The sequence below is a fragment of the Pan troglodytes genome, chromosome 2, assembly GCF_028858775.2.
Source record: "Pan troglodytes isolate AG18354 chromosome 2, NHGRI_mPanTro3-v2.0_pri, whole genome shotgun sequence".
NCBI classification, from domain to species: domain Eukaryota; kingdom Metazoa; phylum Chordata; class Mammalia; order Primates; family Hominidae; genus Pan; species Pan troglodytes.
Genome location: NC_086015.1, coordinates 8,602,278 through 8,628,638, shown reverse-complemented (window position 1 = coordinate 8,628,638; position 26,361 = coordinate 8,602,278). Strand labels below are relative to the sequence as shown.

Genomic DNA, 26,361 nt, shown 5'->3' with positions numbered 1-26,361 from the left:
CTGCAGGGCAAGGGAGATGAACGGGGGTCTTTTCTGTGACAGGCAGGGCTGGAAGGGAGAAGCAAAGCCAAAGACAAAAAAAGCCTCCACCAACAGGTTCTTGAAAATGAAAGTGAGTTCCGGAGCTTCACTAATTCTCCCACTGAGTGGCAGCCTCCGCATTCTGGGAGGGAAAAACGTTTCCTTCGGCCCCCTCCCTCCAAACTCTTAATAAATTCAACTTCCTTTCACAAAAAAAAAAAAAAAAAAAAAAAAAAACCCACTAACTCTCTGGGCAAAGAGAAAAGGATTCACTTACATCAACCTCACTTCCTCTCCTCTCCTCCCCGCTTCCCCATTCCCACTTTTCGTCAGAAAGAATATAACTATCTTTCTGAGGATTGGGGGGCCTGTAAACTTCGTTTTTAGGCTAAGACACAAAACGAATATAAGCTCCAAGGAATAAGCCACATCTTCTCATCTCTTTAAAACTTAGGCTAATTATTTTTACAACAATGCTACTTAGGAACCAGAGAAGGATAAGTTGTCAGGATTCTGGATTCCAGTTGGTTTGGGGGACAAGAAGGGGGTGAGCTGGGTGCTGAGAACATGACTTCATACATAACGAACATGAGAAGAATAAGTTTCCCTATAAACAACATCAGAAGAGGTACTGAAGATAATAATAAACTGTGAGCTCCATTAAAACTTAGGATGTGCAAATTTAACGTGAGCATAATTATCTGTTTCTTATAAGGGATAGGAAAAAGCCCCCAAAGAGATAGAAAGAATGCAGAAATGAAAAGGATAATTGGCGAAAAGGCAATCTAAATACCAAGACCCTGGGAAAAGCGAGAAAGCCATGCCCATTCCAGGCCCTTGGATGAAGCAAAAAAGCCAGCATCTTTTGTGAGTACCTAGTTTCAAAGGGAAGTTTACATTGAACTATATATCTGATGTGTAAACATCTCATTAGCGAGGGGTACATCACCACCAGCCATGGGTGGTGAGAATTCTTCAGGGTACCCCCATCCTGCAACTGCCCCAGTTCAAATCAGATACCCCAGAGCTGCAAGCAAGCTCAAGTTCCCAGCGCAGAACTAGATGGAAGTGGGAAATAGTCCTTGAAACTGGTGAAACAGCCCTTTCCAGGAATAACGAACCCTGCAGCTTTACCAAATAAGGCAAGTGAAAGCTAAAAGCCAAGGAGGAACAGGCTCAAGCTGTATCTTTCCTAAAACTAGCCAGCTGGATGATAGAAATGTGAGTATCTCAATTCCACTAGCCTGGATTGCACAGGGGAAGAGAAAATGCTGAGAAACTACAAACGGAAAAACATTTTGCCAAGGAGAGGCCTGTAATGCACTCATCCCAGCCCCTGCAACAACCTTCAGGAAGTTTCAAACCCACTAAGCTGCTAAACATTCCCTTGTGAAACACATAACACAAACTGGAACGGGTGTCCATGCTATGATTAGTGAGAAAGAAAAAAGTTAGTGAAAAAACGCTAACTTTTTTTTTCCAAGTCTACATTTGTAGAGTTTTAGAGCATGAAGTTCAGATATAACATGGATATTATCATAAAGTGCCACAATGAATTTCCATTTTTGAAAGTGAAAATATTTACGAGACCACTTCCATTTAAACGTTTATTTAGCTGTATTTTTTTGCTTCCAAAGAAGGTCCAAATCCAATTTCCTGTTGTAGCAGATCTCCCTTATAGGAGAAACGGCTTGATGTTTTAGGAATCTTCTTCTTCCCCTGTATGCCAAGAGTTTGTACATGCTGAGAAAATTTTAAATAAATATTGGAGAGGAAGATTGCTAAAGTAAAGGCTGGTGGGTGAAAAGAAAGAAAGAAGGAAAATCTGCCTAGGGTTCTGATTTAGATTTCACCACTGTCTTCTTCAGGTCTCAGACAACGTGCCACCAGCCCAAAGAGCACAGACATGCTAAAGCAGAGGCAGCAGCTTCCCTGAAGCACGCACAGAGCTGGAAGAAGGAGAACACATTCCATACATTTTTCTAGAAAGTCTAGTATTGCTTTCACTTCCCTTGAGTCATTTAGGTTTCTGAAAGCTAATCATCTCCCAGAAAAAATCTAACAGATGGTAAGACACTTTCACAGCCATAAAGAGATGTATACAAAGGGTTAAGAGGCTTAGAAAAAATACGTTGTCCAGTCAATTGCTAGTCTGTTCTAGAATGAGTCCTCTCTATCCACTTCCTTTTCATGCAACATGGTCAACCACTCATCATCTTGGATCTTTTTTTGTCCTTGAAGTGTGGAGCTGATAACACAAATCTCAGCAGAATAGAGAAGCACACAAGACTATGCCCATCTTCCCACCCACACCGGAGAGCGAGCTGAGTGCATACACATGGACGCGTGGGGAGAAGAGGAGGTGACCATCCGTCCCTTCACAGCATGCTAACAATTTTGTCAACTGGCTCTTCAACATACTCAGACTGGGGTGGCGGGGGTGGGGGAGGACAGTTTCCTACAGACACAGTAGGAACATGGCCTCTAGGCATTAAATTAACCAGCGGTTTCTTTGGCATGTTCGAACAAGTCTAGAACCCAAAGCACATATGCTAAGGGGAGAGGAAAATTGCCTACTTGATAAAAATAAGCGGTATCTAACCTCTGAGCTCAGAGCTTGATTTCTGATGCCAGTTTGATAAGACTGGCAAATGCACTTCTTGGTAACAACACTGAGGCCAGTACGGGAGCACTGAGTATTCAAGTCTCACACATAGCATGACTTAAGAAATGACAGCAGCATTAGGAAATGTGCTAAAATTTTAAAAGGTGTAACAACCCTGTCTTCTGGTTACCCTAACCTGTGATCTGTTTGTTTCCATTTTCCTTTTTTTTAAAAAAAAAAACCAAAAAAAAATAAAACTCACAAAATCTTCAAGACCCAAACAGACTATTTCTTTTAAGCAATAAAAAAGAAAAAAGCCTGTCGAAATTATTTTAACAGTTTGTGTGGGCAAGATGACATTTTGAGTCCACAGGGACAACTGTAGGTCCCTCCAACACCAGAAAAGCCTCAGAATGACCTTGCAAAACTAGTTCTTGGGCCCAATTCCTGCCGTACACTATTTAGTTATAACCAGGGCAGAAAACAACACGCTTCCCCCTACAGTCATTTTTGCATCACAAATGGTTTCTGAGCATTTGGTTATTTTTAGCACTTTATACAGTGGAGTCTGCACAAAGCAAAAATAGATGTTTGCTTCATATAAAACTTGTAATGGGGTGGGTGTTGCTTGTTGTCCCAGACTCATTTAATACTGAGTTGAGATGGCTCCCAATATAGATTACCACTACCATCCCAAATATTCCTGAAAGAGGCTCATGGAGAATATGGCAACCCACCTAAAACTGATGTAAAAGCAACCACCATACACCATACTGGTCTGGGAAGAACAAAGAAGCCTTTCTTGGGAGTTTTTAACCCTACACCAGGGAGTGAAGCTCAGGACAGAGACGAGCATAGCACCACAGCATCACCGTAGATGTGTTTCATCATGCAGACCGGCTTCTGAAGAGGACAAGACTCAATGGGCCTCTCTGTAGCACATAAGGTGCTGACCTTGCCTGGTCCTCCTCTACCCTGCTGATGCTGCCTCGGCAAAAACACTCTCCAAGGTGGCTGGGCTGTCGGGGTGGATTTGGGAACCTTCTAAATGATCCTTGGGGGAATTACTTGGAATTTTTTATCAGTATGTGAAACAAGCGGTATTTTAAGCTTCTGAAACGTTTGAGTTTGGTATGTGGAGGAGTCGGGATAGGTTTATATCCCAGGTCAACACAATTAAGTCTTATGAGTTATGGAGTTCAGAGGTAGAGAGGATAGTTAACTGCTCTGGCACCTAACGTGATTGGTATTTACAGAAGAAATATTGGCTGCTCCGAGATGGAAACGTTCACTCCTCCTGCCTGACGTTACTCTTACTGGCGGAATCTGCTCAAGGGCACCACTCACCCTATGTGCCCACTGTATCCCTCTTCCCCAAGAGGCGGCCCCATTCAGTGACTGGCAGGTTTGGGAGAAGGACTAGGCATGCTCAGTACAGCCCCTGCGGCTTGCTCACTGAGGATCTGTTGTAATGGGCTCAGCAACAGAAATTCTGGCCCTGCAAGAGGTTGGGGATGAGGACAGTAGTGGAGGACTATGAACAACACCTGGGACGGCAAGGCAAAGGCCACATCCTTGACACGCTTTACCAGTGAGCTGCAGGACACAGGCACAGCAAGCTCTCTGCTGTTCATCTGTCACCTCCCCGTATCACTTGTTCTCCTGCCAGGGACATTAGCAGATTAGATGACTAGGCTAATTTGAACAATTGGCTTGGCAGTTCTTACAAAACAAAATGTGGGGGATCTGTGGGGCTCTCCTGTCCTGCCCCCACTTTGAGAGGGTAATGTGGGTCATAAGGAATGGCTGGATGAGTTAAAAACCACTTGTTTGAACCAAAAGCCAGACAATCCTTATCGAACCTAAAACTTAACCTTCCTCCTCACTCCTGAATACTTAATGTTAATATCCTCCATCAAGGGCACGTGAACCACATATGCTTTAAAAAATAATAATAAAGGTTTTTTGTTTTTTTTTTTTTGAGACGGAGTCTGGCTCTGTCGCCCAGGATGGAGTGGAGTGGCGTGATCTCGGCTCACTGCAAGCTCCGCCTCCCGGGTTCACGCCATTCTCCTGCCTCAGCCTCCCGGGTAGCTGGGACTACAGGCTCCTGCCACTACGCCCAGCTAATTTTTTGTATTTTTAGTAGAGACGGGGTTTCACCGTGTTAGCCAGGATGGTCTCGATCTCCTGACCTCATGATCCACCAGTCTCGGCCTCCCAAAGTGCTGGGATTACAGGCGTGAGCCACCGCACCTGGCTAATAAAGGTTTTTTTAAGGCTGAATTTAACATTCAAAATACAGTTAGATCTAATTGTGCAATACAGATATAATATGCCTGGAATCTTTGGGGGATGGAACTATAAAGAAAATGCAATGAAGGAGAACAGTCCCACAAAGTCTCTGTCTAACCCTGATTCAAACAGCACCAGAAAGAACCCATCATGCCATCTGATAATGCCAATTTTCAATTCTCTATCATTAAAATAAACAAAAACCTTGACTCAATACACTTTCTAAAATGAACTTTCCTACGGAAAGGAAGCAAGATCCGTAATAGGCTTTTTGTTTAAAGGGAAACCACCAAAGATGGATACACTCAACTTGTGATTGATTAACCAATATTTCCTTTCTCTAAGCAAAGCCAGAAACCAATTTCAGAGTTATTTAACCTGCAGGTAGAAAATTAATTTCCATGAAGATAGCTCTTGATCAGGTTACAGAATCTATATCATACTTCCTCTAATCTATTATTTTCAATGTTTAAGCTGTATAATATATGTTATACATATATACATATTCAGCCATTTAGTAACAAGTATTTAGAAATATTTATTGATATTAATAAGAAATTATCATCAAAATTACATAACTAATATTTACAGGGATCAGCAAATGCTCAATCGTATTGCTACAATGTAGCAGTAACAACGTTCTAGGTACTATGCATGTACTGAACAATATCGTTCCATCATCACAACGACACATCTCTTAGAAGAAGAAATTGCAGCTGGAAGAGGTTAAGTCATCTTCTCAATGTCACACAGCTGATGAGCTATGGGGCCGGAACTGAGACCCAGGTAAGGTGGCCCTGAGCCTACTACGTTAAGTCAATACCCAAATGGTGCTTCTTTGTATCAGAATGTTCAGGTCACAACAGCCTCGCCTGGAAGCAAAATCAGCAATATCACATGGGTCAATGGAATTTTTGTTCTACTCAGTATTTTGGAAGCCTCAGAATGACAAGATAAAAAAACAAAAGATGCCTTGACCCTGTGGGTACCCCTCTCTCAATGACAATGTGAAGCTCACTGTTTAATGTCTACACGGACCAGTGTAAGGGCTGTGTGTTCACACAAGATAAAACCTAAAATAAATTAAAAATCAACAATAAGAACAACTTTCAGAGGTGCAGTCATCTAGCCCTCCTTCATTGTTCCTTGGAAACTCAGTATGGCAATCATGAGCGCGCCAACCACGTTTAAATCTCAAACACAAACGTTGGTTGGAGGAGCACTCAGCACGTGGCTCTATGAACAATGGTAACTCAAACACTGAAGAAGCTCATCACAGAACACAGGACCAGCTGGTCAGGCTAAGCACTAAAGCCCCTTCTGGCTGTGGGACATTATGAGCTCCATAATTCTCACTGGCACACACACTATATATATGCATATGCACACACACACACACACACAATAAAAATTCTCACTGGCAAAGCAACTTGGAATAGCAACTTTGTTGTCAGACACACAACTCCTCATTTGAATGCAGAGGCCTATACACAATTAATCCATCAGGTCAAACCGAACCGCTCCCTCCTATGATTTTTGCATTCTCTGATACTGTCACTCAAAAGAAAAGAGAGGAAAAAGATCACTCTAGAAACCAAAAAATAAAAAAAGTGGCAGAAAAAAAATGTTTTCTATAGAATCTTACATAATTTAGTTTTTAACCTCATATCAAACCATTTTTAAAAAGAAACATGCCTACACAAGAGCTCAATTTATTCACTTACAACCTTTAAAAAGCCCAATGGTGTCAAGCGTTATAGCAATCTGAAAGTAATCCTTTCTCTCTTTTTGCTTGCTATAAACAAACTATGAGCTGGAAGGGCTAATATTTCAAGATGAGTATAGAATGCACAGTTTCACTGGCACTGGTTGCTGGATGAGCTTCAGGTAAAAATGCAACTATCCTTCAAGATTTTCTGTGCCAGCCTATGCCAACTTATGCAGTAATGTAAGATTGAGGTGGGGGAGAGCAGAACAAGAAACGAATATGGCCTCTATCCAAATAACTACAGTTAGAGGACCCCAGTCTAGACACCCCTAGCCTCATTTCCTTTATCACGTTTGTCACACTTCTAATTACAGTCTGTTCTGCTATTTTGTGACAGTTGGCGAAGTCAAGAAATTTTGTTTTATCCAAAATGTTATCCTTTTTTCAGTGACGTAAAAAAGAATTAGAGGTTACAGAGGACACGACTTTCCATCATAAAGTTGTTTTTCTGGACAAATTTCAACAGCAAAGGTATTATTGTAGTTATAATGCACCTCGTTATTATAAGCTACTATATATAGTAGGCCTTGTGACTATAAGCTGAAAAAACACAAATCAGTTGATCAACACTAACAAAAACCAACCTGATCTCAATTTAGGAGATCTTCAGTGACCCAAAAGACGTCTGCTGTCTCCAGACATCTAGCACTAGTCAGCATGGTTCACCTGCTAGCAACATCAGCATCCCTGGAAGTTTGGTGAAAATACAGGGCACCTCAGTTTTTATTCTAGACCCACAGAATCTGTATTTTTAACAAGAGCCCTGGGTGATGGCCTTGCAAATTAAAGTGTAAAAAGCACTGCTGTACATGATCCAAATAAATCACAGCAGATTGCATTCAATGAAAGAACTCAGGGCCAACTAGAAAGCCATTCAAACTGCAGCTGCACAGAGAGCCGTGTGGCTCGTCATGTGCCATCGTGTGTCATCATGTGCCCAGGGCCCTCATTTCAATAAAAGTGTATTCAGTAGGGGGGTCTGTGGAATGCAACTCTACCACATATAACTGGCAGCGTGGGGAACACAATTCATTGTAGGAAAAATTCCCATACTTGTTCTACAACTGACACCTTCATTAGACTGTCAACTCCCAAAGGCAAGGCTGTATTGATTTTCTTCTTTTCAGCAGGATCCCGGGGTCTAGCCCAGGACTGGGTGTTTAGAGGAGGTGCTTAATAAGTTTTGATGAATAAACAAATAAGTGTTTATGACCCTTCAGGAAATCTCTGAATTTCAGCCAAATCTCCGCTGATCCCTCATGAGTTACTACCTCCCATTCCTTTCTCTTAAATGACAGGGTTGAACAGGAAAATAACCTTTAAGGTATGTTCCAGCCTCCACATGTTAAAGTGCAAATTATTCAAGAATGATATTTTCATTTAAATATTGACTTTGTTCTGAAGGCACCTGCAAATAAAAACATTAGCTATAGATTGTAGCATTCCATGGATAACGGGCTCCATTGCCATGACCCGTTTTGCCATCAGTCCCTCCAACGCTAGGAGCTGCCTGGCATATTTATTGTTTCTAGATAAATTTTCTTTTTCTGTCTCAGGAATGAGTCTGCCTGTTCACTGAATGCTATCCTTTTTTGCTTCCAAGCATTTGCCTTCCACCAATCCTGCCCTCTCTCCCTGCCAAGACTCCTAGTCATCACTTCTCATGGTATTGTCTGAACCACCTACACCTAAACCTCTTTGTGAAGATCCATAACCCAAGGCCTCACCTCAGACCCACAGAATCTGGGGGTTGGACCCAGGAATCTACATTTTTAACTTGTTACCAAGATATTCTTATGCACATTCAGGTCTGGTTCCAACCTCTTTGTCCAAAGACCAATTTGGGTACTATCTACTCTAATAACTCCAATCGCCCAGCAGTTCCATTCCCTATTCATCAGTTCCTTCTATGAGCTCAATGTACTTAACAGTAAAGAAATTCATTTTACACCACCTTGCAATGTTTGCTATATTAATTATTGCCTATTATGATTTTGTTCATTCATTATAAAGAAAACAAACAATAAAACGACTTTGTGCCTCATTAGACTACAAATCTCTTATCACCAGCCACATTTCTTTTTTTTTTTTTTTTGAGACAGCATCTCAGTCTGCCACCCAGGCTGGAGTGTGGTGGCATGACCATGGCTCACTGCAGCCTTGACCTCCCGGGCCCAAGCGATCCTCCTGTCTCAACTACCCAAGCAGCTGGGACTACAGGCATGCATCACCATGCCTAGATAATTTTTTATTTTTTGTAGAGATGAGGTCTCACTATATTGCCCAGGCTTGTCTTGAACTCCTGGCCTCAAGCGATGCTTCTGCCTCAGCCTCCCAAAGTGCTGGGATTACAGGCATGAGACACTGCATCTAGCTGCTGGCAACATTTTTTTTTTTTTTAAAGAAGACATCAACTTTTTTTAGCCATTACTTTCTCACTGCTCTTACACACACACACCCTACCCTCCTCCAACACAGGGTCACTGCCAGCTCTTAATATTAAATATTTCACAATAACAAAACACATTGATGAGAAATACACAGTCTTGTGTTTCAGCTCTTAGTCATTCATCAGTCTAGTTATCCATGCCAACAGTGAGACAGGTCTGGAGAGACAATCATCAACAAACTCCCTGAGGGTGATGATATTTAATAAATTTTCTGCTTTTTAAGGCAATATTTTATCTTCCAAGCATATTTTAACTTCCAAGCATGCTACCACAGAATCAGGATTGAACCCATTTACTCTGGTTTCCTCATATAAATCCTTATTCTATATGGAGGAAGCCAGGAAAAGATGAGAGATAAATCCCATTTAAACCTTCTCTCTGGTTTTCCTCTATCCTCCCCCAAAGATGAGTGTGATCTCTTTTATTTGTGCTCCCATAATACGCTTTGCTTAATCTTGGCACTAAGTTGACTGTGTGATCTTCTATTTCAGTATCTCCACCAGGAGATCTTGCAGGTAGAAACTATGGTTGGTTTGTTTTCCTAAGAAAGTCTTTTTCACTAAAATATAACATATTTGCAAGAAAAGTACAGAAATCATAAGTAGAGAACCCGAATTTTCATAAAGGTACACCCATGTGTAAGCACCATCCAGTACAAAAAGCCAAGCATCACTTGCACTCTAGGAGGGCCTCAGGGAGTGTCCCTCACACTGCATTTGCAATCATCTTTGAATCTCTTGCAATTGATAGACCTCTGGCTACCTATCCAAAGACCCCAGAAGCCTGCAGGTCCATTTTAATTACTGTTGCTTCTAACAGACTAGTAAGACTGAAATAGACTTCTCCAGGCCATGAGGCGGTGTGAACAGGCAAAACTGATGTTCCAATCCCATGACATTATCACTGTGACTGACGCATCAGAAGCTCTCTCCCACAGCATGGAAGCCCATTTAAGGTACAAGCACTCTGCTCAGCAAGCGTGTGCAGATCCTTTAGAATTAACTGACTGTTTCCCTCAGAACAACCTCATCACAAACCTAGCCGGGGGACAACAAAGCCGTTATACATGATTCTAATCCCACAGCCCCAAAATACAGGAGGATGCCAGTATGATCCCAAACAAACTGGGAAGAAAAGCCCATTGTTTTTGATATTTTGGTATATTTTACAAGGAGAGTAAGAGGAGATTCTATTATATAATTCACAGACTTGTCAACCGACCATCTCCCCTGCAGGAGGAATTTCTGGCTTTGCTTTATAATGCTTTAAAATCCATTGCCGGCATTCATTGCGCAAACGAAGCATTGCCCTCACATTACAACAGGAAATGTGACTGCAGGTAATAAGGAGCAGCCAAGACTCAGGAAGGATGATCTGGGGCCAAAAGGGCAGAGGCAAATAATTCCCATCAATCCCTGAATTTTTTTTTCAATAAGAGGCTGAAAAAAAAAAAAAAAGAAGATAAGGATCTATACTTTCCCACTTAGACCTCATGAACAATAATAGCCCATAAATTCTTTCTAGCTGGAGAAATTGGCTAGAAATGGTAGACAGATTACAGCATTTTCCTGGGCAACCACCTCCACCTGAGGTGCCATGTGTACATGGGGCACCTCTGTCGCCATGGCCAAAGCTGCTTAAACACACGGCTACAAAATATTATTTTACACACTCATTCCACAAATAGTTATTGAGCATCTTTTCAGTATCAGACATTCTTTCAGAGGCTGAGATAGAATCCCTGTATTCATGGTGTTTACATTCTCTTGGGGGAAACAGCCATAAGAAAGTCACAAATAAATACACTATGATGTCAGAAAGTGGCAAGTGCACAGAGGAAAAGAAAGTACGGTAAGAGAATAGAAAAAGTTGACAGTGAGTATCTTTTTAAGAGAAGGCTGTTTGGAAAGGCCTCTGTGAAGGGCAAATGTCTGTGAATACAGACACCAGGTGGAGGAAACATCGAGGACAAAGGCCCTGAGGCAGGGACAATCTTAGTGTGTTTAAGGCAAGTACAAAAACCAGTGTGTCTGAAGCCAGGCAAGCAAAGGAATGAGAATTTTTAAGACATTATAAACCAAGGAAACAACTTTGAATTTTATCCTCAGTGTGTGATGGGAGTCATTAGAAAGTTTTAAGCAGAGGAATGACAATATGTAGCTTACATTCTTAAATTACTACTCTGGTTGTTCTATGGAAAGCAGACTGTAGGGGGGCAAGGATTGAGACCAGGAGACCAGTGAGAAGACTAGTATCACATGGTCCAGACAAGAGCCAATGGTGACTCAGAAAAAGGTGACAGTGATAGATGGGAAGCAGTCAGATGTAGGATATATTTCAAATATAAGTCAAGAGGATTTACTGAGGGACTAGATTAGGGCATGAAATAGAGAAGCCAAAAAAAGACTCCAAGGTTTGGATAGATGTGGAGAAATTAGAACCCTTGTACACTGTTGGCGAGATTATAAAACGAAACAACTGTAACGGAAAACAGTATGGAGTTTCCTCAAAAAATCACAAGTAGCGCTACTATATAATCTAGTAATTCCGGTTCTGGTATATAGCCAAAGAAATTAAAAGCAGGGTCTCAAAGAGATTTGCACACTCATGGTCATAGCAGCACTAATCCCAATCGTCAAAAGGTAGAGGCAACCCAGACGCCCAGTGATAAATGAATGGATAAACCAAACATGGTGTACACATATAGTGGAGTATTATTTCACCTCAAAAAGGAAGGAAATCATGTTACATGCTACAACACTGATCAACTATTAAGACATTCTGCTATGGGAAATAAGCCAGTCACAAAAACACAAATACAATATGACTCCAGTTATATGAGGTATCTAAAGTAGTCAAATTCATAGACACCAGAATGTAGAATGGTAGTTACTAGCGGATGGGAAGAGCAGGAAAAGGGGACTTATTGTTTAATGCGAACAGAACTTCAGATTTGCAAGATGAAAAAGTTCTGGAGATCTGTCTCACAGCAATGTGAATATGCCTAACACTCCTGAACTTTACACTTAAAAATGGTTAAAATGGTAAATTTTGTATTACCTGTTTTTACCACAATTTTTAAAAAATGAAACCCACATTATCTATTATGCTTGTGATATTAGTAAATAAAAATATGAAGCATCCTAATTAGCAAGACATTAAAGATCTAGTTAATCAGTGTCACACGAAGCTTTCAAATTTGCTTTCTTTTATAATATATATACTATATTAGAACTATAATATATGCATATAATTTTAAAGTATGAATATTTAACCAAGGATTTGATTCCGACATTTAAATAACTGGAAGACTGAAATTGCCATTTACTGAGAAAAGACTGGGAGAGGCAAATTATGAGGAGGAAATCAAGTGGTCTATGTGGGTGTAAGTTTGAGATGCCTATGAAATACATCCAAATGGACATGTGGAGTAGGATGTAGTGTATGTGAGTCTGGAGTTCAAGGGAGAAGTCTAGGTTGAAGACAGAAACTTATGAGTCATCAGCATCAAGACAGCATTTCAAGTCATAGGACTGGACCCGCTCAATAAGCAAAGTAAAGAAAGAGATGAAGACTGAGCACTCAGCCCTAGGAGACTCACAAGTAGACTTAGGAATAACTAATCCATGAGCTAGGATTTAGGGATATGAATTAGACTCAGACAGTGAGGCCTAATTCATATCCCTAAATTCATAGTAGGTGCTTGAGCCACAAAACTGCATAAAATTAAAATTGATGTGGCCACAAAGGGTCATAAGAGTGGGGAGGGGGGCAGAGGGGGAGAAACAGAGAGGAGCAGAGATGAAAGAAGGGTCTCAAAGTCTAACATCTAGCAGTCCCAGTTCTGGTGAGACCTGCCCATTCTAGGTTTCCTATTTTTATAGGCCTGTGAGCTTCCCTGTTCTGTTTATGGTAATCTTCAAGCAACTTGAGTGGGTTTCTGTTCTTTACCCCCAAATATTCCCTGATGAAGGCCTAAAGAAGGGAGACAACACGTGTGGTAGGTAAGAAGTGAAATCAGGCCGGGTGTGGTGGCTCACACCTATAATCCCAGCACTTTAGGAGGCCCAGGCAGGAGGATTGCTTGAGCCCAGGAGTTCGAGACCAGCCTGGGCAATGTAGCAACTCTACGTGAAATTTTAAAAACTTAAACCAGGCATGGTAACATGTGCCTGTAGTCCCAGCTACTCGGGAGACTGACGGGAGGATTGCTTGAGCCCCAGAGGTCAAGGCTACTGTTAGCTGTGATCATTCCACTGGACTCCAGCTTGGGTGACAGAGCAAGACCCTTCCCAAAGAAAGAAAAGAAAAAAAGGGAAGAGAAGAGAAAAAAAGAAAAAGAAGTGAAATTACGTGTTATCAATAAAAATTCTAAATCTTATGTAATGAACTGCATCATTTAGTCCCAGCTCTTCACTCCTCCTTGTATCCATGCCCTCTGACATGAAACTTTGTAATGCCAATTTACCATAGGTGGGCAGGCTGGCTCTGACCCTTGACTTTGGACTCAGCCCAAAGAGACATGCTTTGGTCAGCAGATATGACACAAACAAAGGCTTCACGGACTTGTGCACTGGGCTAGCTCTCTAGAGCCGCTGTCATTGCCACAACTGCTGGAGAATGAGAGACAGATGGAGCAGAGCCAAGTCATTCAGTCACCTCACTCTGTCCAACAGCAAGCCAACCCTCAGGCACATGGGTAAGCTCACCCAAGATCAGCAGAACCTCTGTGACCACAGACACATGTGCAAAAAAACACTTCTTGTTGTGTCTGCCTGAGGTTTTGGAACTGCTATGTGTCAAAGATAACTGATGCATCATATATAAAAACACACTTGGATTTGATCAACTTTCTTCTTATCCAGTTATCACCACTGATACGTGGGGACAACTTGGCTCCCCAAAATGGCCAAATATGGACGGAAAGTAATTGATAGGGCAAGAAAAGGGAGCTTTAAGACAAATCTAGATTATACAGAATGTGGTTGATCTATCCACAGCTACTGTAGAATTAAATATCATTTTAAGGTTTATTGTACAATAAATATATAAATAAGCAAAATAATACAGAAGGCTATCAGGCATTCAGATTCTCCTATTCATGATTTGCTGTACAGGTGGTTAAAAACTAAAAAAGCAGTCTCTTGTTTTCTTTTAAGAAACAGTCTTTAATTCTTGTAGCATAAAAACATCATTCATCTTCAATGAGTGGTTACATGGTCTACTTGTAATTGTTAGGTCAGACTGTACACTGGCTTCCAAAAGCATTACTTAGAGGATGATTTTAAATACACTCACATTCACATTGCTTTCTTAAATGCTATTCACAGATTATAAGAAATTTTTAACACAGAAATGGCTATTTTATGAGAAGTGCAAACATTCATGATGAACTGAAATTAACATTTCAATAGTCTGTCCTTTTAATTTGATAATATCATGAGGCTCGGGAACTTAAGAAGTTTGAAAGAAGTCTAATTAATGACCTCACATTTGCCTCAGATAAAGTTTGAAATCTAATCATTTTCTTTCAGCAACTATATTTGTTTTCTATACTGAAATAGTAAGCCTCAAAGTATGAGTGTAAAAATACGCAATTCTCCAAAGTGAAGGGCAGCACAAGTGTGGCTATTATAGTTGGGACTCATTAACTCAAGAATATCAGTAAATACCAGCCCTCCACCACCCAACAATTTAAAAATGTTAAACTCCCACAAGAAGTTCTTTCCTTGAAACCTGAATATAATTGTCTTAGGTCTTTAATAGCCATTCAAAAAAATTAAATATGCATAAATGCATTCAACAACTGGTCTTCAAAAACCACTGCTATTCTAGAGTTCAATGTGAACAAAGTTTAAGGTTAAGGACTGATTTCAAAAACTATGCAACTCCCATGACAAGCTGGAAGATCTGTTCTCAAATATCAAAACACTCATGTACCCTTTTAAAGACATCTCTAAAACAGCTGTGTTACCTATGCTTGCAGACACATGGCATCATTGCTTCCCAGTTTTTAGATCATAGGTTCCATGATCCCTCTTACTACACAAAAAGAAAGTAAAAGGCATTTCTAAAAGGCATCAGAGATTTGAGTTTAAGAGCCTTTAGTTTATGGATGAGGCCAACGCAGAGGATCAGCAATGCACAAGCTTGTCACACAACGTTTCGTTTGTTGACGCTCAATATTCATTTTTCCATTGAAAACGTAGTCATAAAAATGAGTTGACTTATAAAAACATAAAATCTCCTTTGTTTATAAATCTAAACATACTGTTATACTGTTAGAATACTAGAAACTGTTTTAAAATGTTTTAAAAATCAAATTTTATATTTTATACGGCCAAATATAAGGAAACACATCTTCCACACTGTCACCAAAATTAACTTTCTTTAAAATAAAAATAAGGGAAATTTAATGATGTCACTTTCCAGCTTAAAAACTTTCATGGGATCCCCCTGGATTCTACAAGATAAAAGTCCATGTGCCTTGAAGAGAGCATAAAAGAACCTGCCCCATTCACAGAGTTTGGATATTTGTCTCCACCCAAATCTCATGCTGAAATGTGATCCTCAGTGTGAGGGGTGGGGCCTGGTGGGAGGTGATGGATGGAGTGAGTTCTCTAGAGATCTGGTAGTTTAAGAGCGTGTGACCCCCTCCTCATTCTTCTCTTGCTCCTGCTTTTGCCATGTGACATACCTTCCACCATGGCTAAAAGTTCCCTGAGGCCTCCCCAGAAGCTAAGCACAAGCCAGCACCATGCTTATACAGACTGCAGAACTGTGAGCCAATTAAACCTCTTTTCTTTATAAATTGCCCAGTCTCAGAGGTATTTCTTTATAGCAATGCAAGAAAAGCCTAATACACTCATAGAGCCCTCATCAACATTTTCAGCCTCATCTGGAACCATATCCGCCTGACACCTGGCTCCCTCTATTCCAGCCACACAACATGGCTCATTCCTTACTCAAACTATGGACTGCCATATCTCCTTGATTTTGCAGGCTGCGTTACCTTTGCTGGAGTGCCTCTGTCTACCTGGTCACTATCTATCCATGTGGCAAGACCTTCAAGATCTTGAAGCCATCCCTGCCTTCTCACCAGATACACCTCCTCCTCCCACACAGCTCCCTATATTACCAGCCACGCTTCACACTGTCAATTAGTTCTTCACACAACTATCTTCCCCTTTTGGGTGAGGTTAGCTCCAGGGAAGAAATAATGCCTTAACCCAACTTGGGATCCCCTGCATCTGGCACATAATAGGTGTTCAGCAAAGCTCTGTGGAGTGAGCAAAGGGGAGAAGAATAAAAGAGAAGTTAAAATAGAAAAAGATGAAAGCATGCGGTCCTAAAAGTAAGGATCTCAGCAGTAGAGTATGCCTAGTTTTTACTTTGTCTCAGTTCACATCAAAGTTTTTAATTTTGTCTTCTGAGGTTCTCCACAACAACATCACTAGCTACCAGAAAGTTTTAACACAAACTCTATGTAATGACCCTGGCCTCCAGGGCCCAACTATGTAAAAATCAGACTCTTAATCTCCTTCTCTTCTCAGGTCTGCGCCTTCAGGCTCCCCCATCCCCACCTCACTGCACCGACTTTGGCACAGATTTCAAATCAGTGACCACATACCTGATAAATACCTGATAAATCTATTGAGCAGCACTCTCACCTTAATTACTTGACTTACTGGGAGTGTTGATAGTGTCTATCATTGAACCTCTCACACCTTGAAGAACTAGCTCAAGGTGGGGCACGGTGGCTCACACCTGTAACCCCCACACTGTGGAAGTCCAGGGCAGGTGGATCGCTTGAGCTCAGGAATTCAAGACTAGCCTGGACAACATGGTGAAATCCCATCTCTACTAAAAGTACAAAAAACTTAGCTGGGTGTGGTGACGCATGCCTGTAGTCCCAGCTACTTGTGAGGCTGAGGTGGGAGGATCACTTGAGCCCAGGAGGAGGTTGCAGTGAGCCAAGATGGCACCATGCACTCCAGCCTGGATGGCAGAGTAAGACCTTGTCTCAAAAAACAAACAAAAAAAAACTAGCTCAAGTGTCACCTCCTCTATAAAGCCCTCCATAACCCACCCCAGCCCCCAAGCCCACTGCACATGGTTGACTATCATCTTCATTCGCCTATCTCTAATCTCAGTTTGGACTTGGAGTCTAGCATGTTCTATGTTATACTGCAAACCACTATCAACATGTCTCCTTTCCTACAACAATTTAAAGTTGCAAGAAAAAAGGACTTGGTCTTCTTAGGCTTTATCTTCCCCCCTCCAACCTGGAACATAACACAAATTCAACAAGGTATTACTCTATTAGCAATCACGTCTTTTCTCCTGATCACTAGTGCTACAGGAATGGATAAAAAAGAGTAAGAGCTAAAGAAAAATAGTGACAACAAAGTATGAAATTGTCCAGTGTTACCCAGGTAAGAATTGAAGGGGAGACTCCACTTCTCTTCAATTAATGCTAATTGAACACATTACAGACCACACCCTACGAGCTTTCCACATATCAACTTGTTTAACTCTCACAACATTCCACTGAAATAGGTATTATTATCCCCATTTTACAGATGGGGAAACTGAGGTAAAGAGATTAAATGTCTTTCTTGAGGTCATACAAGTCATAAGTGGCACTGCCAGGATTCAACTCAGGCAGTCTTAACCTACATTGCATTACCTCTCAAGATACACAGCTAGGAGAAAGACTGCGGAACGGAAGATTGCCTAAACTGAACAGAGAAAGAGAGAGGAAAAGAAGAGAATATGATAAACACTCAACTCTCCTGAGGAGGAAATTAAGAGAGGGAAAACTGGTCCTGACTACTCTTGGTGCCAACAGAATATCTAGTAGTGGCCAAGGCCCAGGCCCAGGTTGGGCTGATTACAGGCCAGAGTTGTATGGGAACAATGAAGGGAAGGTGGAGGAAAGAATCTGCATTGCATTCAGGAGGTTAGGAACCTGGGAAACACCTCAATTTTTGCTGAGTGTTTCAGTGTGTGTGTGTGTGTGTGCGCGCGTGTGTGTGTGCATGTGTCCCCATTCAGGCATCCTGGGCCAAATAGTCCTGGCTATTTCTCCCCACTCTCAACTCTGACCTGGCTCTGAACTCTAATTCTATCTGGCCTTTCTTGGCTGAACTGACCCACCTATTCCTTACCTTTAAGCTCTTTATTTATTCAGAGCTGAGGTTCTAGGAGCTGATTCAACAGATAGAGGTTTGCTCATAGTAGAGACTGGAATAAAGGTCAATACCTTCTGGGAAAACAACTCCTGTACAACAAACTACTACCCATACATAAAGTCAGAGTTCATTAAGGTAACTGTCCATCTGAAAAGCAATGAGCAGACTCACGAGTTGAGGGTGGCTCTTAGAAGATCTATCCAACAGGGGAAGGAATGAATACAGCCCTGGAAAAATCTGAGGTTCAGCTTCCAAATTGGCTCTGAATTTGGCTTATGAATTCTTACAAGTCATTGACTTTTTGATTTATTTGTCCTCTGAATTTATAGATCTCCTCTCCATCTCCAACATACTTTTATGCAGTTCATTTGAGGATATGTTACAGCTCGTTGTACAGGGATTTGGCTACCAGGAAAAGCAATGGGCAAGACGGGGCCAGCATTACGCCGCTCAGATTCACTAGGAGTGAAGCTGAACTTCCTGGCACAAACCTTAGGTCAAAATGGCAATAAATGAAAAGGACAAGGAAACAACTGCAGCCCAATGTTCTCAAACATCAATATCACTTTTGACATTAATATACTTAGTGGAACATGAAAATCGCTTTTCAAACCACTTGGACATTCATCTCCAAATTTCTGAAGTTGCACTCAATTTAATTCCCTAGAAGTTGAAATTTTAATTCTGTTTCAATATCAATCACATTTCCACTTAGCATAGAGTCAGCTGTTCAATTGTTTGCAGAATCCAATCTAGTTCAAAAGAGAATTAGTAGCCATTCCGACCTTCGTCTTGGGGAGACAATCAATACAGCCTGCTCTCTGTGGGAACACACTCTCCTGCGGGCCAAGGGGAGATGCTGACCCCAACCAGGAAGGAGAAAGACTGTTGATTTCTTGGCACCAGGAGGCAAAATTTAATTTAAGTGTTCATGAGCTTTTCATCCTCAAAGTGCTTCACAAGTATTAACTAATTAATCTTCTCAGTACTGCTGCATATTACATAAGCTCTTTCAGGGATAAAGAACAAGGGAGGCATTGAATGGACCAGGTGGTAGAATTAGGAAGATAAGAAACTAACCTTACAATGAGAAACCTTTTATGTGGAGGTGCTATTAGTGGCTAGGGCAGGCTCCAGTGCTAGTGGTTGTGACTATTCTATCAACTCTGGCAGTAAGAAAAATCATGCTGAAACTAGGGCTGCGGTGATGAGCTGAAGGTTCTTTCTGGAACTAAGCCTCAGTTCCCTCAACTGTCAAGTGAGGCTGCTCACAGAACAAACTCCAGAGGGTGCTTATGAGGAATCAACAAGGTGACACATTCAAGATCTTATCACAGAGGAGCCTACCAATGCTCAGTACACACCAGATGTTATTAAATAGAAAAGGGGCCGTGGCTTCCAGGTGTCTGAGCAAAAAATGAGTTAAACAGCTTCAAAATGTTTGCAGGTATTGTCCGTATTTTCCTTTGTGAGAGACAATGAATTTAGCCAAATTATATGCACCTCTTTTATGAACTCAACTGTGTCCCCATTGTAAAATTCCTATGCTGAGTGTTACAGCTCTTTTAGAATTTGTCTAGCGCTGGAAAACCCCTTTTTTAAACTCCTGTGTTGAAGTCCTAACCCTCAGTCGCTCAGAAAGTGTCTTAGACAGTTCAGGCAGCTTTAAAAAATATCATAAATTAAGTGGCCCATAAACAACAGAAACGTATTTCTCAGAGTTCTGAAGGCCTGGAATTCCAAGATCAAGATGCCAGCAGATTCAGAGTCAGGTGAGGGCCCCAGTTCACAGATGGCACCTTCTTGCTGTGTCCTCCCATGGTGGGAGGAACTAGGGGGCACTAATCCCAATCACCTCTCAAAGTACCCAGCTCCTAACACTACCTTGGTTATCAGGTTTCAACATAGGAGTTTCAGGAGGACAAAAACATGCAGAACGTGACTCATTTGGTAATTCGTCCATTACAGATGTCATTAGTTAAGATGAGGTCACACTGCAGTGGGGTGGGACCTATTCCAACATGACTTAGATTCTTATAAAAAGGGTAAATTTGGAGAAGGCCACACCTGTACAAAGAAGACACGCAAACATGAAGGCAGAGGAAATACAGCAGAGCCAAGGAACACCGAAGACTGCCCGCCAACCACCGGGAGCCAGGCAAGAGGCATAACGGATTTCTTCCTATGCCTTCAGAAGGAACCAATCCCGGCCGGGTGCGGTGGCTCACGCCTCTAATCCCAGCACTTTGGGAGGCCGAGGTGGGTGGATCAGCTGAGGTCAGGAGCTCGAGACCAGCCTGACCAACACGGTGAAACCCCGTCTCTACAAAAATTCAAAAATCAGCCGGGCGTGGTGGCACACACCTGAAATCCCAGCTACTCAGGAGGCTGAGGCAAGAGAATCGCTTGAACCCCGGAGGTGGAGGTTGCAGTGAGCCGAGATCACGCCACTACACTCCAGTCTGGGTGACACGGTGAGATTCCGTCTCAAAAAAAAAAAAAGAAAAGAAATCAACTCAGCTGACACTTTGATTTAGGTGAGACAATAAATTTCTGTCGTTCAAGCCATTCAGCTTGTGGTACTTTGTTGCAGCAACCCTAGCAAATGAATAAAACGTCTATATATGATTAGTTTTGTTTAATAAACAACCATGAACCCACCAAATCCTGCACACAAGCACACTGGTCTGTGGAGTCACAGGTACGCAAAAATATCCGCATGAAAAAATCTAGCACCGTTCAATCTTGAAGCCAAAGAGAGAGTAAAGGGAGCACTGAACATCAACACAACTCAGGGTACCAGAAACACGTACTCTGCAATTTCGTAGGAAATCAAATTTTTATCACCCAAACTTCACGTGGCTAATAAAAACCCAACTTATGTAATAATTCTCAATATGCATACAGAGAGGACAAATTGCTTTTTTTTTTTTTTTTTTTTTTTGAGACAGGGTCTCATTCTGTCCAGGCTGGAGTGCAGTGGTATGATCCCAGCTCACTGCAGCCTCGATCTCCCAGGCTCAAGAAATCCTCCTACCTCAGCCTCCTGAGTAGCTGGGACCACAGGTGTGCATCACCATGCCCAGCTAATTTTTTTTATTCTTTGTAGATGTAGGGTGTCCCTATGTTGCCCAGGCTGGTCTTGAACTCCTGGGCTCAAACAATCCTCCTGCCTTGGCCTTTTGAAGTGCTGGGATTACAGGTGTGACACCCAGCCAACAAATTAATTTTTACATGGTCTTGACTACTCCCTGAGGTGTGCGTGGGCCAAGACACACCAATTGGCTCCCTGCTGTTCAGCTTTCTTACTGTTTCTCCAACACTGCACGTACCTACATCATAGCTTTTACCCTTGGTGTTCCTGATGCTAGCATACTGTGTCCCCAAAGATATACGTGGCCAGCTCTTCCTAAACTTGTAAGTGTCAACCTCTATGTTACCTCCTCCAGAAGATTTCCCTAACTGCCCTATCTAGTGCTGGCCCACCCATCCCACCCCCAGTCATGCTGCATCACATCCTCCTTATTTTATATTCTTTCCAGTGTTTATCACTCTGATGTAATCTTGTTCATTACGTATTGTTTGCTTCTTGGTGTCTGTCTCACTCCACTAGAATGTAAGTTCTATGGGGGCAGAGACTACATTTGTCTCACTCAACACTATCTCCAGTGCTTAGCATGGCGCACAGTGCACTGCACGCACTTGATTTTTTTTTTTTTAATGAATGCGTACCACCTTCAAAGGTGAGTCATTTTTAGCTAAGTGCAAAGTCTTGCAGTTTATTCAAGGGAGAACCACTAGCCGGTGCAATTATAAGATCCTGGAAAATCTCAACATACAGGGTTGGCAAATCTAAAACCTGAGATATTGGTAATGCATATTTAAATGATCCCTACTATAAACAATTTGCTGAATGTAATATAAACATGTCAGATAGTCCTTCCTAAGTAATCTTAGGGTAAACAATTAGTCCAACTGCTTCACTCACTATCTTTTTGCACATACTATCAGTAAAATAGTATGTGCAAACAAAATAAATAAAATTAAAATGAAGAAATCTATGGTTATCATAAGCCAACCTTTTAATAAAATTGGGACTATTACTATCCAAAATGCAAACCTACTTGCTGCAACTTAACATTACTGTCTAATAATTTTTCTTAGAAAAAATAGAAATTGAGAATTACTTTTAGAATAGCAAGATATTTTGATGAGCTGTATCTAAATTCCAGTCTTTTACAGCAGGCTTGTCCAACCCACGGCCCAGGATGGCTTTGAATGCAGCCCAACGCAAATCTGTAAACTTTCTTAAAACATCATGAGATTTTTTTTTGCATTTATTTATTTATTTATTTATTTAAGCTCATAAGCTGTTGTCAGTGTATTTTCTGTGTGGCCTAAGACAATTCTTCTTCTAATTCTTCTAGGGAAGCCAAAAGATCGGACACCCCTGTTTTACAGGTTCAAAAAGTAAACAAATGTTAAAGACAAAATTGAATAAATGTCAATGGCCTAGGAGCTATTCAATTCAACTTGTCTAAATCATTCCTCTAAGAAAAATAGCCATCCTGAGTCATGAGCTCTGAATCCTCAATGTGACCTTTGAGCAAAACAAACAGTTATCTGTTTATATTTTAAAATAGTTATTGGCAGGTCTATTGCTCATGTTCTTTTAACCCACGTTAAATTAAAAAATAAATCCTTTAAGTCATTCAGGCTAAACCATGAATATTACAAACCAACGCTACGATTAAAAAAAAAAATAAAGAAGTCCCCAGGCCAATTTAACACCATCCGAAATCCACCCAGATCCAAAAATCTGAGTTAAGTTAACTAATATACATTCTTTCTTATTTTCTCCTTTCCACTTCTTTTTTGTCCTATATTGAGCACTGGACCCAAAAAAGTAAGTTTGAACCTAGAAATGTAGTGAGTTTCGTTCTTAGGACACATATTCTATAAAATTATGTATTTGCAAAAGTCAACAGGTTTAATCCCCCACTCCCCACCGGCCAAAAAAAAAAAAAAGCTGGAAAGCTGGTCAAATCAAGCTGGGATTTCTTGAGCCATTATTAACCACTCAGTCTCAATATCATTATCAGTCACTGGAATTGGTCGTATATTTTTAGGACAGTACAGGTAGACAATGGGAAATTCCACGTCATCCGTCTCCATTAGGGCAGCTGCTGCATTTGTTAAGATAGAATTTCACTCTCGTCATTATCAATTCCAGAAAGAATCAGCTACCAGGCCAAGTAGATCATCTCATTTCATATGAGACTATTTATTCAAAACGACTCAGCACTTACAAACATATACTACATACAGACAATTAGCAAATCGCAGCTAACCAGGTCAGCTGCTAAAAATAAATCAGGAGACATTAAACCCAAGATTCTCCTCCTCGTTCTATGGACATCTCCAGCAGAATCAACGAACACAGCACCTAAGTCATCAGCCTGCATCCTCAAAGCAGCAAAAGGCCATCTTGAAATCAATTCATTGGCCCCCAAGTTGTCTAGGATCCTGGATTCAAAGCACCTATGTTTTAGCAAAATTCAAAAGGTTAAAAGAACATGAACAAAAAGCCAATCAAACCAAGATAGGAGTTCTAGAACATTCACTAACCACTCAGTTACGTTATAATAAGTCGCTGTCACCTCTATTTCTTCCCTCCATGAGACCTTGGGGATAGATTAAGTGGCAGAGGCTGAATTACTGTATCTACATGCACCAAAGTTAATCTGTTCCTCCAGAACTGTTCAAGAAGATTCTTTCAAGGCTGTAATGTGACTAACATTTTTTTCTTTCTCCTTGAAAGAAAAAGTCCAAATCCAGTTCTCTCTTCTTCCAGAGAAAGCTTAACATGAAAGTCACCTCATGCTTAACACAAAAGTCGCCTCTTATGCTTCTGGATTATTCCATAAACACATGATTTAAAGAAAGAAGGAAAAAACAGATACTATTCAATTTGGTTTTTCCTTCTTTCTTTAAAAATAGGAAGTTGATATCAACATTGAGCATTAAAAACTCTACAAAATAATAAATAATGTATGTGTATACCATCAATAAAATTTTATTACAATTTTGTTTAAAAAATCTACACAACATTCTGAGACCTGAGAGAGAATCTTATTACATTAACTGGGGGAAGTGCCTTTACCTTTTATTGGTGAAATATAAGAAAAAGTAGCCTACAATTTGCTCCCTACTTTTTATTTGTTTGTCCATCTGTGCATCCACCAATCCATATATATGCCAAATGCAAGATTTCTGTGCTGCAGTTACTTAAGCATTTTTTAATTCATGGACGTGCCAAGTACTTTTCCAAGGTCTTTTCAAATAGGAAACCATTTAATCTTATGAGCCAGGACTATTTTCTCCATTTTACAGATGAGGAAACTGAGACATAGAGAGGTTAAGCAAGTCACCCAAAGTCACGGAGCTATTTAGTAGGAGAGCCAGAGTCAAAACCAAGCAGTCTGGCTCTAGAACTCATGCTCTGAAACAGTACATAACGCCGCCTCTTAGGAGGGGAGACTAGCATGTCAAATTGGGAGGCCCTATACAGTTTAGTGATTAAGGGTATTAGAAAGACCTTGTTCCTATACAGGCTGTCATTTACTAGCTGAGTGACCCTGCACAAAGTTACCTAATCTCCCTGGGCTTCAGATTCCTTGTGTGGATTATATGGATTCTCCCACAGTGTGTGGTATGGATAAAAATAATTTAAAACACTTAATAAAATGGCTGGCTCCTAGTAAGGAATCCATTAACTATTAGCTTTAAAAGTAATTACTTCCATGTGGCAAAATGCTTTGGCAGGCATGTCCACAAACTGCCCTCTCTGATTAGACTAAAAAATACTGGAGAATAATTATTTTTACTCATCTTGGCATGCAAAGAATTGTGCCCAGAATAACTGATGTGTAAAGGTTCCTGCATTTGAGATGTTTAAATTTAGTCATTAAAAACAAGTTTTTATAAAAATGCACTTACAGAGAATATAAGACTTTTAAAATATATAAAGTTGTCTATACTTTTTAACCATTAAAATTTTAAAAGCCAATTAAAACTTCTTAAAAAATTTTAATCAAATTAATGCATGCACACATTTTTAACATCAAATATTATTCAGTAAGTCAATGGCATGATAAAAAGGAAAAGAGGACTATTCAAGATTAAAAGACTCAGAAGAGACTAGAGAGACATAACACCCATACACAAGAGGGGGCTTTGTTTGGAACCTGACTTGAACGTATTAACTATTAAAAAAAAAAAAACAACTTTTTCAGGTGGGCACAGTTGCACATGCTGTAGTTAACTACACAGGAGGCGAAGGCAGGAGGATCATTTGCACCCAGGAGTTTGAGACCAGCCTAGGCAACATAGCAAGACCCCATCTCTAAATACTACTACTACTAATAAAATTAAAAAGTATTTTTTCAATCAAACAAAATTCAATATGGTAATAAGGAATTGTTAGTTTTGTTAGGTATAATAATGGTATTGTGGTTATCTAAGTAGATGTCCTTTTTCTTGAGATGCGTTTGGAAGTATCTGGGGTCAAATGGCATGATATTTGAATTTTTTAAGATACCAGCAAAAAAAAAAGAAAAAAGACAGATGAAACAAAAATGGTAAAATGTGGAATACTGTTAAGGCTAGTGGGTTCTTGGGGGATCACTGCATCACTCTATTTTTCTGGATTCGTACCTGCACCAGGAGCTCCTTTTCCCAAATGCCTCTCCAGAGAAGACATATTCATAGTTCTTTTACTTCCTAGTCATTATTTTCCTTTTAAAAAGATTAAACTGCTATTTCCTTGCCTATGTATGTTTTCATTTTTTTAAAAAGTAGTCCCTTTAATTCCTGTTGCATCACCTACAATAACTCTTAACTGCCCAACTTTGATATCATTAGAGCCCTCTTCACTTTTCCACGTCTTTCCATTCCTTACCATCTATTGTCTATATTTTTACTTTCATATCATTGAGGTTGATTAGCATTACTGTTTTATAACCACGA

General features: G+C 40.6%; 1 protein-coding gene, 1 long non-coding RNA gene and 1 pseudogene across 2 annotated transcripts in view; 2 read left to right on the top strand and 1 right to left on the bottom strand.

Moving 5' to 3' along the window:
- Positions 1–26,361, bottom strand: part of ITPR1 (inositol 1,4,5-trisphosphate receptor type 1) — a 354,044-nt gene that overhangs the window by 262,574 nt on the left and 65,109 nt on the right. The gene's annotated exons all lie outside the window — the stretch shown is intronic.
- Positions 548–8,732, top strand: LOC129143473 (uncharacterized). Its single transcript, XR_008546928.2, has 5 exons — positions 548–649; positions 737–888; positions 5,513–5,707; positions 7,078–7,160; positions 7,289–8,732. It is a non-coding gene; the product is annotated as an uncharacterized LOC129143473 (long non-coding RNA).
- Positions 19,883–19,928, top strand: LOC112208805 (U7 small nuclear RNA; annotated as a pseudogene).